The sequence below is a fragment of the Cnephaeus nilssonii genome (genome assembly GCF_951640355.1).
Source record: "Cnephaeus nilssonii genome assembly, chromosome: 1".
Lineage (NCBI taxonomy): Eukaryota > Metazoa > Chordata > Mammalia > Chiroptera > Vespertilionidae > Cnephaeus > Cnephaeus nilssonii.
In genome coordinates this window covers 100336181-100345313 of record NC_137072.1, presented here as the reverse complement: position 1 = coordinate 100345313, position 9133 = coordinate 100336181, and the positions used below count along the sequence as shown (strand labels likewise).

The following is a 9133-nucleotide window of genomic DNA, read 5'->3' as shown; positions in this document are numbered from 1 at the left end:
GACTATTACTTCATGATCTATTATCTCTAGGTACAGGCCCCTCTTTCCTCCTCTCTTGTAAAGGAGACATTGTTGGTGGAGAGAGATAGATGGCAGGGCTACTAAATCAAAGAATGAATACTCCTTCCCTTGGTTATTAGGTAGAGATCTGGTACATAGTATAACCACATTCATCCAAAGAAAACATTTAGGGACAGCTTAAATCTTCTATAGTTCTGTATATTAAAGACAGCATGCTTAAGGTGACCTTTTGCATAGTTTTATGCTTTTGTGGAAAATAATTTTTGTCATAGAAGAAATTTCCCCCATGTTAGAAAAGAGCTTGCCATCAGGAATGGTCCCAGGATACTCAGAAGCATGCTCCATTAAAGGGAAGAACTTCCTCTATCAGGTCTTTGTACGTGTTCTCAGGTGAAGCTCCAGAAGGGTTTGAGTTATTTCAGATTCTGCTCAGTATCCAACAGAACAGAGCTACCGCACGGTCCCAAATAGACTCAGGGCCAACAGCATGAGAACTCTGAAGTCCGCTGAGCTACCTTATGTGGTGACTACAGAACTCAGTCTCGTTTAAGATGTGGTGCCATTGGCAAGAGGCTATGTGGTAGGAGTACCTTAACCTACCAAAGACTTCTTCTTTGGAACACAGTGCTATATCTCAGCATCAACAAGTAAACTAGCTGCCAGATGAGACTAGAATAAGATTTAGAACTAAATTCTGGCTCATGAATATTCAAAACTTGGGAGGACAAAAGCAATGTATATATTAAAAAGGAACAGAGAGAGAGTGAGAGAGTCATGGTGTTGGGACACCAAAAAAGACTGAAATCCACAGGAAGGAAGAATCAACATTGTGTAAAAATCAAGGGCTGCCTTGGCGCTAGCACTATGTTTGTTATTTGTAAGTATATGACTTTAGGCAGGTAACTGAACTTCTCCATGTCTGCTTCCTTGGTTATGAAATTGGGTTGATAAGGTATCTACCTCTTAGGATTATTAGGATGGCTTGATAAGATAAAATATGTAATTATTAGAATAGCCTCTAGCATTTTATAGTATATTTTTATGTTATTATCATTAACATCCTTATTAAGATTAGAACTTAAAAGTGATCATTTTTTCAACGATTCTCTACTCTACATATATATTTTTATTATTATGACTTTATTTCTTATGCCTATTTTCAGTTCAAGCTCTCAGGCACAAAGACTAAAATGTTGCTATTATTTTAAAGGGCTAACACATTCTCTTATGTGGAAATTACCCCCCAGATGAAAACAAAATGATTGAAAAGGCCTCACTGTACCACTCACTGAAGCACCCTGTGTGATATTTCCCACTTCTAGAATTCTGTTAAAGGACAACATACAAATGCCTTTCATTTAAGCCAAATTCTTCAGATAGTCTGTCACTTAAAGACAGCACATCCTAACTGAATCAGATGTCCGCTTTGGAAAAAAAGATTCAGGATTATAAACATTTCTTGCTTCACTCCATTACCCCTTTGACCAGGAAGCAGTTTTTGTTAATTTGTAAAATCACAAAGAGTTTGAAGCTGCAGGAAAAATACATCAACGATGGCTATAAAGTCTTCGTTTTTCCTTATTTTGCCCATTTTTAATTTATCTGGAACCATCCTTTTCTCTACTTCATTTACTTTCACTGACACATTTTCAAATCATTCATCTTTCCTATCAATTAACAATAATTTATATCACCATATTTGGTTGAGCAAGATAAGAAATAATTACCAATGCTAATCCAAATAGCAGAAAATTCTACTATCACTGAATACACATGTATAGCATATAATTTTGTGCATTATATTTATCTTTGCAATTATGCTACATTTACCATAATATTAACATTACTTAGATTTCTTCTACCTGTGCCAATCGAGGACAAAGAGAGAACATTCAGAGGAAAGCCAGAGCAAATCACAAAAATGCAATAATTTACAAAGCTAGAAGGTTAATAGAAACTACTTACTCCAAGTTCTTTATTCTGTTCATGAACGTACTAAAAATGAGAGAAGTAAAGTAATGTCAATACTGAGTACTAGTAGAGTCGAGATGAAACCAGGTTCCTAATTACTGACATGGATCTCTCTAAATTTCATTATATGGCATGCTTTCAAACAGAACATCTTGGGTCACTTGCTTTGCCTCTGAGAACTGAAAGTGAATTAGACTTAACCAAATGAAATAGTAAATGAAAAGATGGATGCATAAATGTGATACAAAATGAGTGACAAAAAAAGACTGATTTAATTTAGTTTAAAACAGTGTAGGTGAATTTTCTCTTTAATATAACCTTTCCTCAAGTGTCCTAGTTCCACATTTATTCCAATTATTCTCATTTAATGCTAACATTGGTTGATTTTTTTCTTGTGTCTCAGTGTATGTTTTTTAACTTTTGTCTCTCTACATATTAACTTAGCATATATATATATATATATATATATATATATATATATATATATATATGCTAAGTTAATCACACACACACACTAGAGGCCTGGTGCATGAAATTTATGCACAGGGGGTGTGTGTCCCTCAGCCCAGCCTGCACCATCTCCAATCTGGGACATCCCTCTCACAATCCAGGACTTCTGGCTCCCTAACGCTTGCCTGCCTTCCTGCTTGCCTGATTGCCCCTAAACGCTTCTGCCTGCCAGCCTGATCACCCCCTAACCACTCCCCTGCCAGCCTGATCAATGCCTAACTGCTCCCCTGCTGGCCTGATTGCCCCTAACTGCCCTCCCCTGCCAGCCTGGTCCCCCCCAACTGCCCTCTTCTGCTGGCCTGGTCACCCCTAACTGCGCTCTCCTGCCAGTCTGGTTGCCCCCAACTGCCCTCCTCTGCAGGCCTGGTCCCCCCCAACTGCCCTCCTCTGCAGGCCTGGTCACCCCTAACTGTCCTTCCCTGCAGGCCTGATTCCCCCCAACTGCCCTCCCCTGCAGGCCTGGTCATCCCCAACTGCCCTCCCCTGCCAGCCTGGTTACCCCTAACTGCCCTCTCCTGCTGGCCCAATTGCCCCTAACTGCCCTCCCCTGCTGGCCTGGTCACCCCCAACTTCCCTCCCCTGCTGGCCTAGTCACCCCTAACTGCCCTCCCTTGACATCCTGGTCACACCTAACTGCCCTCCCTTGCAGGCCTGGTCACCCTCAACTGCTCTTCCATGCCGGCCCGATCACCCCTAACTGCCCTCCCCTGCAGACCTGATCGCCCCCAACTGCCTTCCCTTGCAGGCCTGGTTCCTCCCAACTGCCCTCTCCTGCCAGCTATCTTGTGGCGGCCATCTTGTGTTCACATGGGGACGGCCATCTTGTATGTTGGAGTGACAGTCAATTTGCATATTACCTCTTTATTAGATAGGATATGCTGGATAATTTTCTAAGATATAGGAAGACAGCAGTAAATAAACTGATATATTATCTCTTCTTATGTATCATTCACTCTAATGGAAAAAATAAATAATAAATAAATATATAACTTAATGATAGGCATTTCCTATGAGCCAGGCACTTTTAGCGCTTTATTATTATATTTTTAAAGTACAATTTCCATTTATTTTCCCCCCAGAGAACTTTTCTTCACTCCTTAAAGACTTAGCTCCTCACATGGGCTTTGGTGGAGGTCATGGGGCAGCACCTGCAGGTCTAAATCAGGGTGGGGGTGTCAGGTCCTTCGGGGCTTCCCAAGAACCATTCCTGACTACCTTTCATGAATGGCACAGCTCACACAGTAATGCAGCTTCACATACAGCTTGGGAAGCACATAGGCGTGGAAGACACTGGCTTCAGAGATGTCCCTAAGGGCTGCGGCCCCTACTATGTTTCGAATGACAAACTTCTTAATGGCCTTGACCTTGGGCACACACCAGGTGCAATTGGTGTAACGAATAGGCTGCACATGGCCTTGGCCTTTTATTCCTTCTTTTCTTGGTCATCTTGGAAAGGATGACCCCAGAGAGGCACTTTTAGCACTTTAGATAAAATAATGTCATTATTATCAAGGTACTGTTATTAACCTAATTTTTCCAGTTGTGGAAACTAAGGTACAGAGTGTCAAAGTAAAATCACTAAAGATTACATGGCTCATAAACAGAGAAACCTAGGAAATAGAACTCCACAATGTGTGGTCTCCACCACTATGCTATGGTCATTTTCAGTGTGGCAAGAGTTCTGAAAATAAAAAAGAAAGTGGGGCTTGTTAAGAGAAAACAAAAATGAATAAGTAGGAGAAGAGGGTGGTATTTTATGTAAGGAGGTCAAGAGAACCTCAAGGAGAAGATGAGGTAGACAACCATGTAAATATCGGGGAAGAACTTTGAGGGGACTGGAAGGCAAACCCTTGCATTGGAGAAGGGCCTCCTGTATCCAGGGAACAACAGAGAAAACAGCCTGGGTGCTCTGCCCCGGGAGGGAAACAGTGGGGGAGTTAACAGAGAGGGCGGGTACCAGATGATGTCACACTTTGAATCTCAGTACAGTCTTTATGTGTGATGAAAAATCTTTGAGGAACTTTGAGTAAATATGTACCACATTCATATTTAAAAAGATGAGGTGGACTAAGTCTGAAAAATAGTGTAAAGGCACTAATAGTGGAATAAGAAGAATCAATAAGATTGGGGAGAGGTTGCCTAGAGATTTAATGGCAGAGGTGGTGACAGATGGTGAGATTAAGATTTCCTGGTTACTGCATATGGGATTGAAGGTAAAGGGAGTCAAGTTTGGCTTCAGGGGTTTTACCTTGCCCCACAGGGAAATGGCAGTGGCAAGTACTTCAATGGGGAAACCTAAGGGAGGAACAGATTGGTGGTAGGGCAAATATTGAGTTTTGAACTGTATAGCTTTGAGATACTCTTTATTTCAAAACTTTGTAACATGGCTAGTAGAAACTGAATTTTATTTTTTACTTAATTTACTAAATCTAATCTTATTGATTTCAGAGAGGAAGAAAGAGGGAGATAGAAACATCAATGATGAGAGAGAAACATTGATTGGCTGTCTCTTGCATGTCCCTTATTGGGGTGGAGCCAGCAAACCAGGCATGTGCCCTGACTGGGAATCAAACCATGACCATGATCCCCTGGTTCATGGGTCAATGCACAACCACTGAGCAACAGTGGCCATATAACAAAATAATATTAAATATTTGTTGTGGTTGTTGTTGCCTATCTAGTTTGCCCCCATACTTTCTTGCTTCTTTTCTCTTTCTCTTCATTTATTATTTATTTCCCTCATCTTTGTCTTTATTTTTCCCCCCTCATTAACTTAAAAAAAGCAGCACTACATATTTTCCAATTTAAGTAGCATGACTTGTCTTTGCTTGGGAGAAAGAGATAAAGAAAAAGAGAATAAGAAAAATTTCTCTATCTTTCAGACAATTAACAGAACATAGAAAACACTTCTTTTCACATAGGAAATGAGACACTACTTTGTTTTATCTTTTCATTTGCTGTCAAATTTTTTGTTCGAAAAAGCTCTAGCACATTTCATGTCTGTTCCATGTGGACTCTTCCCTGCCACTTGGTGCTGTGTTTGTCTCATTCTATTACAGCTGTTTAACTTTAAGAACACTGCAGTTCGGCATTAGATTATCTTCCTATTTTAGTTTGTCTAAAATGGAATTTTAGCAGCATTTTTGCATCTATTTTCCTTGCCCTCCATAATTAATGACATGTACACTTCTACTAGGTATTCAATGTTAAAATAATAAGGTGAAAAAATAATGACTCAGAGACATTAATTGTTAACAGGTGAGTTTTTAAATTTTAATTGTTATCGCTATATATTAGGATTATTTTGAGGGCACTCATTGTAGCCCTGAAATCATGCCATGTAGTAAATTAATGTTGTTGTTTTCCCTAAACAGTAATGTTATTTCGGTAAAAATCAGATATGTGGGCCAGTCTACAGCTATCACAGTATTTGTTTTCTCTTTCTTACTAGTCTGGATATAATTATAGCTAACAACTTATCTATGCCTTTTAGTGCACTTAATACCACAGTATACCAACTTAGAAACAACAACAAAATGTTTGAACAGAAGAGCAAACAAGCAGTTAATGAGTAAAGAATGACTTTAAAAATTCAAATGGTATCTCAGAATAAAGGTAAAATAATTCCTTGGAAGAGACTGAATGTGACTGACAAGCTCTACACCCATTAATTTCCTGCTTTTTCATATAATTTTGAAAAAATGTATGCTTTTATGTTTTTTCTGTTTTTTCTTCTATCCTTTATTTCAGTAGAAAACCCCTTCATTGTAAGTCATCACAAAAGATGTCCTCTGCTCTTTTATGTCTTTTAAAAATACATATTAATTTATTCCATTTATTCAATATATGAATGGTCACTGTTGCTTGACTCCTAACCTTCCCAACTTACTACTAAGTCTTGTTGATTTTTCCTATTGGATGCTTTTTCTTATATTTTGTTTCTTTACTCTTGTTACTTTAAGTTTAGTTCAAATCCTTATCATCATACTTGTACCCAATTATAATAAACTAGAGGCCTGGTGCATGAAATTCATGCACGGGGGGTATCCCTCAGCCCTGTGGGATCAGGCGTAAACTGTCAGTTGGACATCCCTCTCGCAATCTGGGACTGCTGGCTCCTTACCACTCGCCTGCCTGCTTGATCACCCCTATCCACTCTGCCTCAGCCCCTGTCACCACGGCTTCGTCCAGAAGGATGTCCGGAATGACATCTGGAAGATCCTTTAGCTATCCATTCTAATTAGCATATTACACTTTTATTATTATAGACTAGAGGCCTAGTGCATTAAAATCGTGCATGGGAGGTTGGGGTCTCTCAGCCCAGTCTGCACCCTCTCCAATCCGGGACCCCGAGGGGGCCTGAACCAGCAGTCGGACATCTCTCTCGCAATCTGGGACCGCTGGCTCCTAACCACTTGCCTGCCTACCAGATTGATAGCTGCTTAACTGCTCCCCTGCCAGCCTGATGGCCCCCAAATGCCCTCCCCAGTCAGCCTCACAGCTCCCAACTGCCCTCCCCAGCCAGCCTCATGCCCCCAACTGCCCTCCCCTACTGGCCTCATGGCCCCCAACTGCCCTCTCCTTCTGTCCTGATCGCCCCTAACTACCTCTGCCTTGGCCCTTACCACGGTGGCTTTGTCCGGAAGGAAGTTGGAAGATGTCCAGTCTCCCAGTCTAATTAGCATATTACCCTTTTATTTGTATAGATTCTTAAGTGCCTTTCTTTTCTTGAGAATTTCAGATTTTAACTCCATCTAGTAGTATACCTCAAGATCCACCTCCTTCCAAAGCAACTCACATTACATCACCCTACATTCAAAAATTTTATATTTCTACCTTGAATGAAGTCCAAACTCTTTTGTTATATGACATTGACTAAAATGATATTTCCAACTTCTCTTGTTTGGTATACTCAGCAGAAGAACTTTAAGCAAAGATCCAAATGCAGTATTTGGGAAGTGATCAATGAAACAGAAGAGAATGAGAAGTGAAACAAAATGGAAGGCAGCCAGTAAAGTATACATTATCAAGCAAGTTTTCACTGTGTGCATCAGGAAGTTTTTAATCCACATGGGGGACTTTGAGAATTACTGTAGGATATATGTCTCTGTGTTTTCCAATACAAGGAGCAAGAGAAGGGACTTTTATTCAACAATGGATATAATGATAATAATGATACATTTAGTAAGTATTTAACCTTTGTTGGGCTCTGATTAGATACACTCATATGCATTATTTAATTTAATGAAATACCTGTGAGGTTGATATTACAATCACTTCACAGTGTTTGCAGATGTCAGGTGACTTGCTCAAAGTATAGGCTCACACGGCAAATTTACTCATATCGGTTTGTGAGTTATGGTCAATAATTCAGTACTGTTCATTGTGTACTGCTTTTGGTGATAAGCTTCAGATCTTCATTGGAATCACAAGCAAGTAGTCCCAGTTTTGTGAATTCATATGCCTTTTAGCAGCTGTGCCTGTGATCCATCAGATGACTTACTGACTCCTCAAATTCTGTAATTACTTTATCAGTTTCAGCTTTGTAAATTTATATCGCAAATTTCCTTAGTACAGTGACAATTTTATCTACATTATTAGTAACATACAACAATTTAACATATAATTATTTACTATGATATTGCTCTAGGGTGCTGATTATAATTAATTTTATCTTTTACATTTTACTGAAACATTGCATCTAAATATTTTATGGGCACCCAGCCGGTGTGGCTCAGTGGTTGAGCATCACCCATGAACCAGTAGGTCATGGTTCAATTCCCCATCAGGGCACATGCCCAGGTTGTTGGAGCAATCTCTAGTAGAGGTTGTGCAGGAGGCAGCCAATCAATGATTCTCTCTCATCATTGATGTTTCTCTCTCTCTTTTGCTTCCCTTCCTCTCTCTAAAATTGATTAAAAAACACATATTAAATATTTTATGGGTCATTTTCAATACAGTTTTCTGATATACATTACTACATTTACTATAATATTTTAAATTTCATCTCTTGAATTATATGTTTTATATATGTATATATATACATACATGTATATATACATACATCTTATATAATAAAAGGCTAATATGCAAATCGACCCAACAACAGAACAACTGGTTGCTATGATGCACACTGACCATCAGGGGGCAGATGCTCAATGCAGGAGCTGCCCCCTGGTGGTCAGTGCACTCCCACAGGGGGAGTGCCACTCATCCAGAAGCTGGGTTCACAGCTGGAGAGTGCAGAGGTGGGGAGCAGGCCTAAGCCAGCAGTTGGACATTCCCCAAGGGCTCCCAGGATGCAAGAAGTGCAGGCCGGGCTCAGGGACCCCTCCGAGTGCACAAATTTTATTTGCCGGGCCTCTAGTAAATAGAAGATTCATGCAAGAATGGGCCTTCCTTCCCTTGGCTGCCACACCGCCTTCGCTCTGGCCGAAGCCGCCTTTTCGCTCAGGCCCGGAGCCACCTTTCTGCTCCAGCCCGGAGCTGCCTTTCTGCCTTCCCATGCTTCCCAGAGGCCCGAAGCAGCTGGGGTGGTGCAGAATGCCTGCATCCCACCACCGGCCACTAGGCACCTGTGTATGCAAATTAACCCACCATCCTTGTTGTGTTAATTTGGATACTCACTCCT

The 9133-nt window shown here is 40.5% G+C and overlaps 1 pseudogene across 1 annotated transcript; it reads right to left on the bottom strand.

The window, feature by feature from the left end:
- Positions 1 to 3615: 3615 nt before the first annotated feature.
- LOC307097434 (small ribosomal subunit protein eS26-like) lies at positions 3616 to 3948 on the bottom strand (annotated as a pseudogene). Its single transcript has one exon. The product of its transcript is annotated as a small ribosomal subunit protein eS26-like (transcript).
- Positions 3949 to 9133: the final 5185 nt, after the last annotated feature.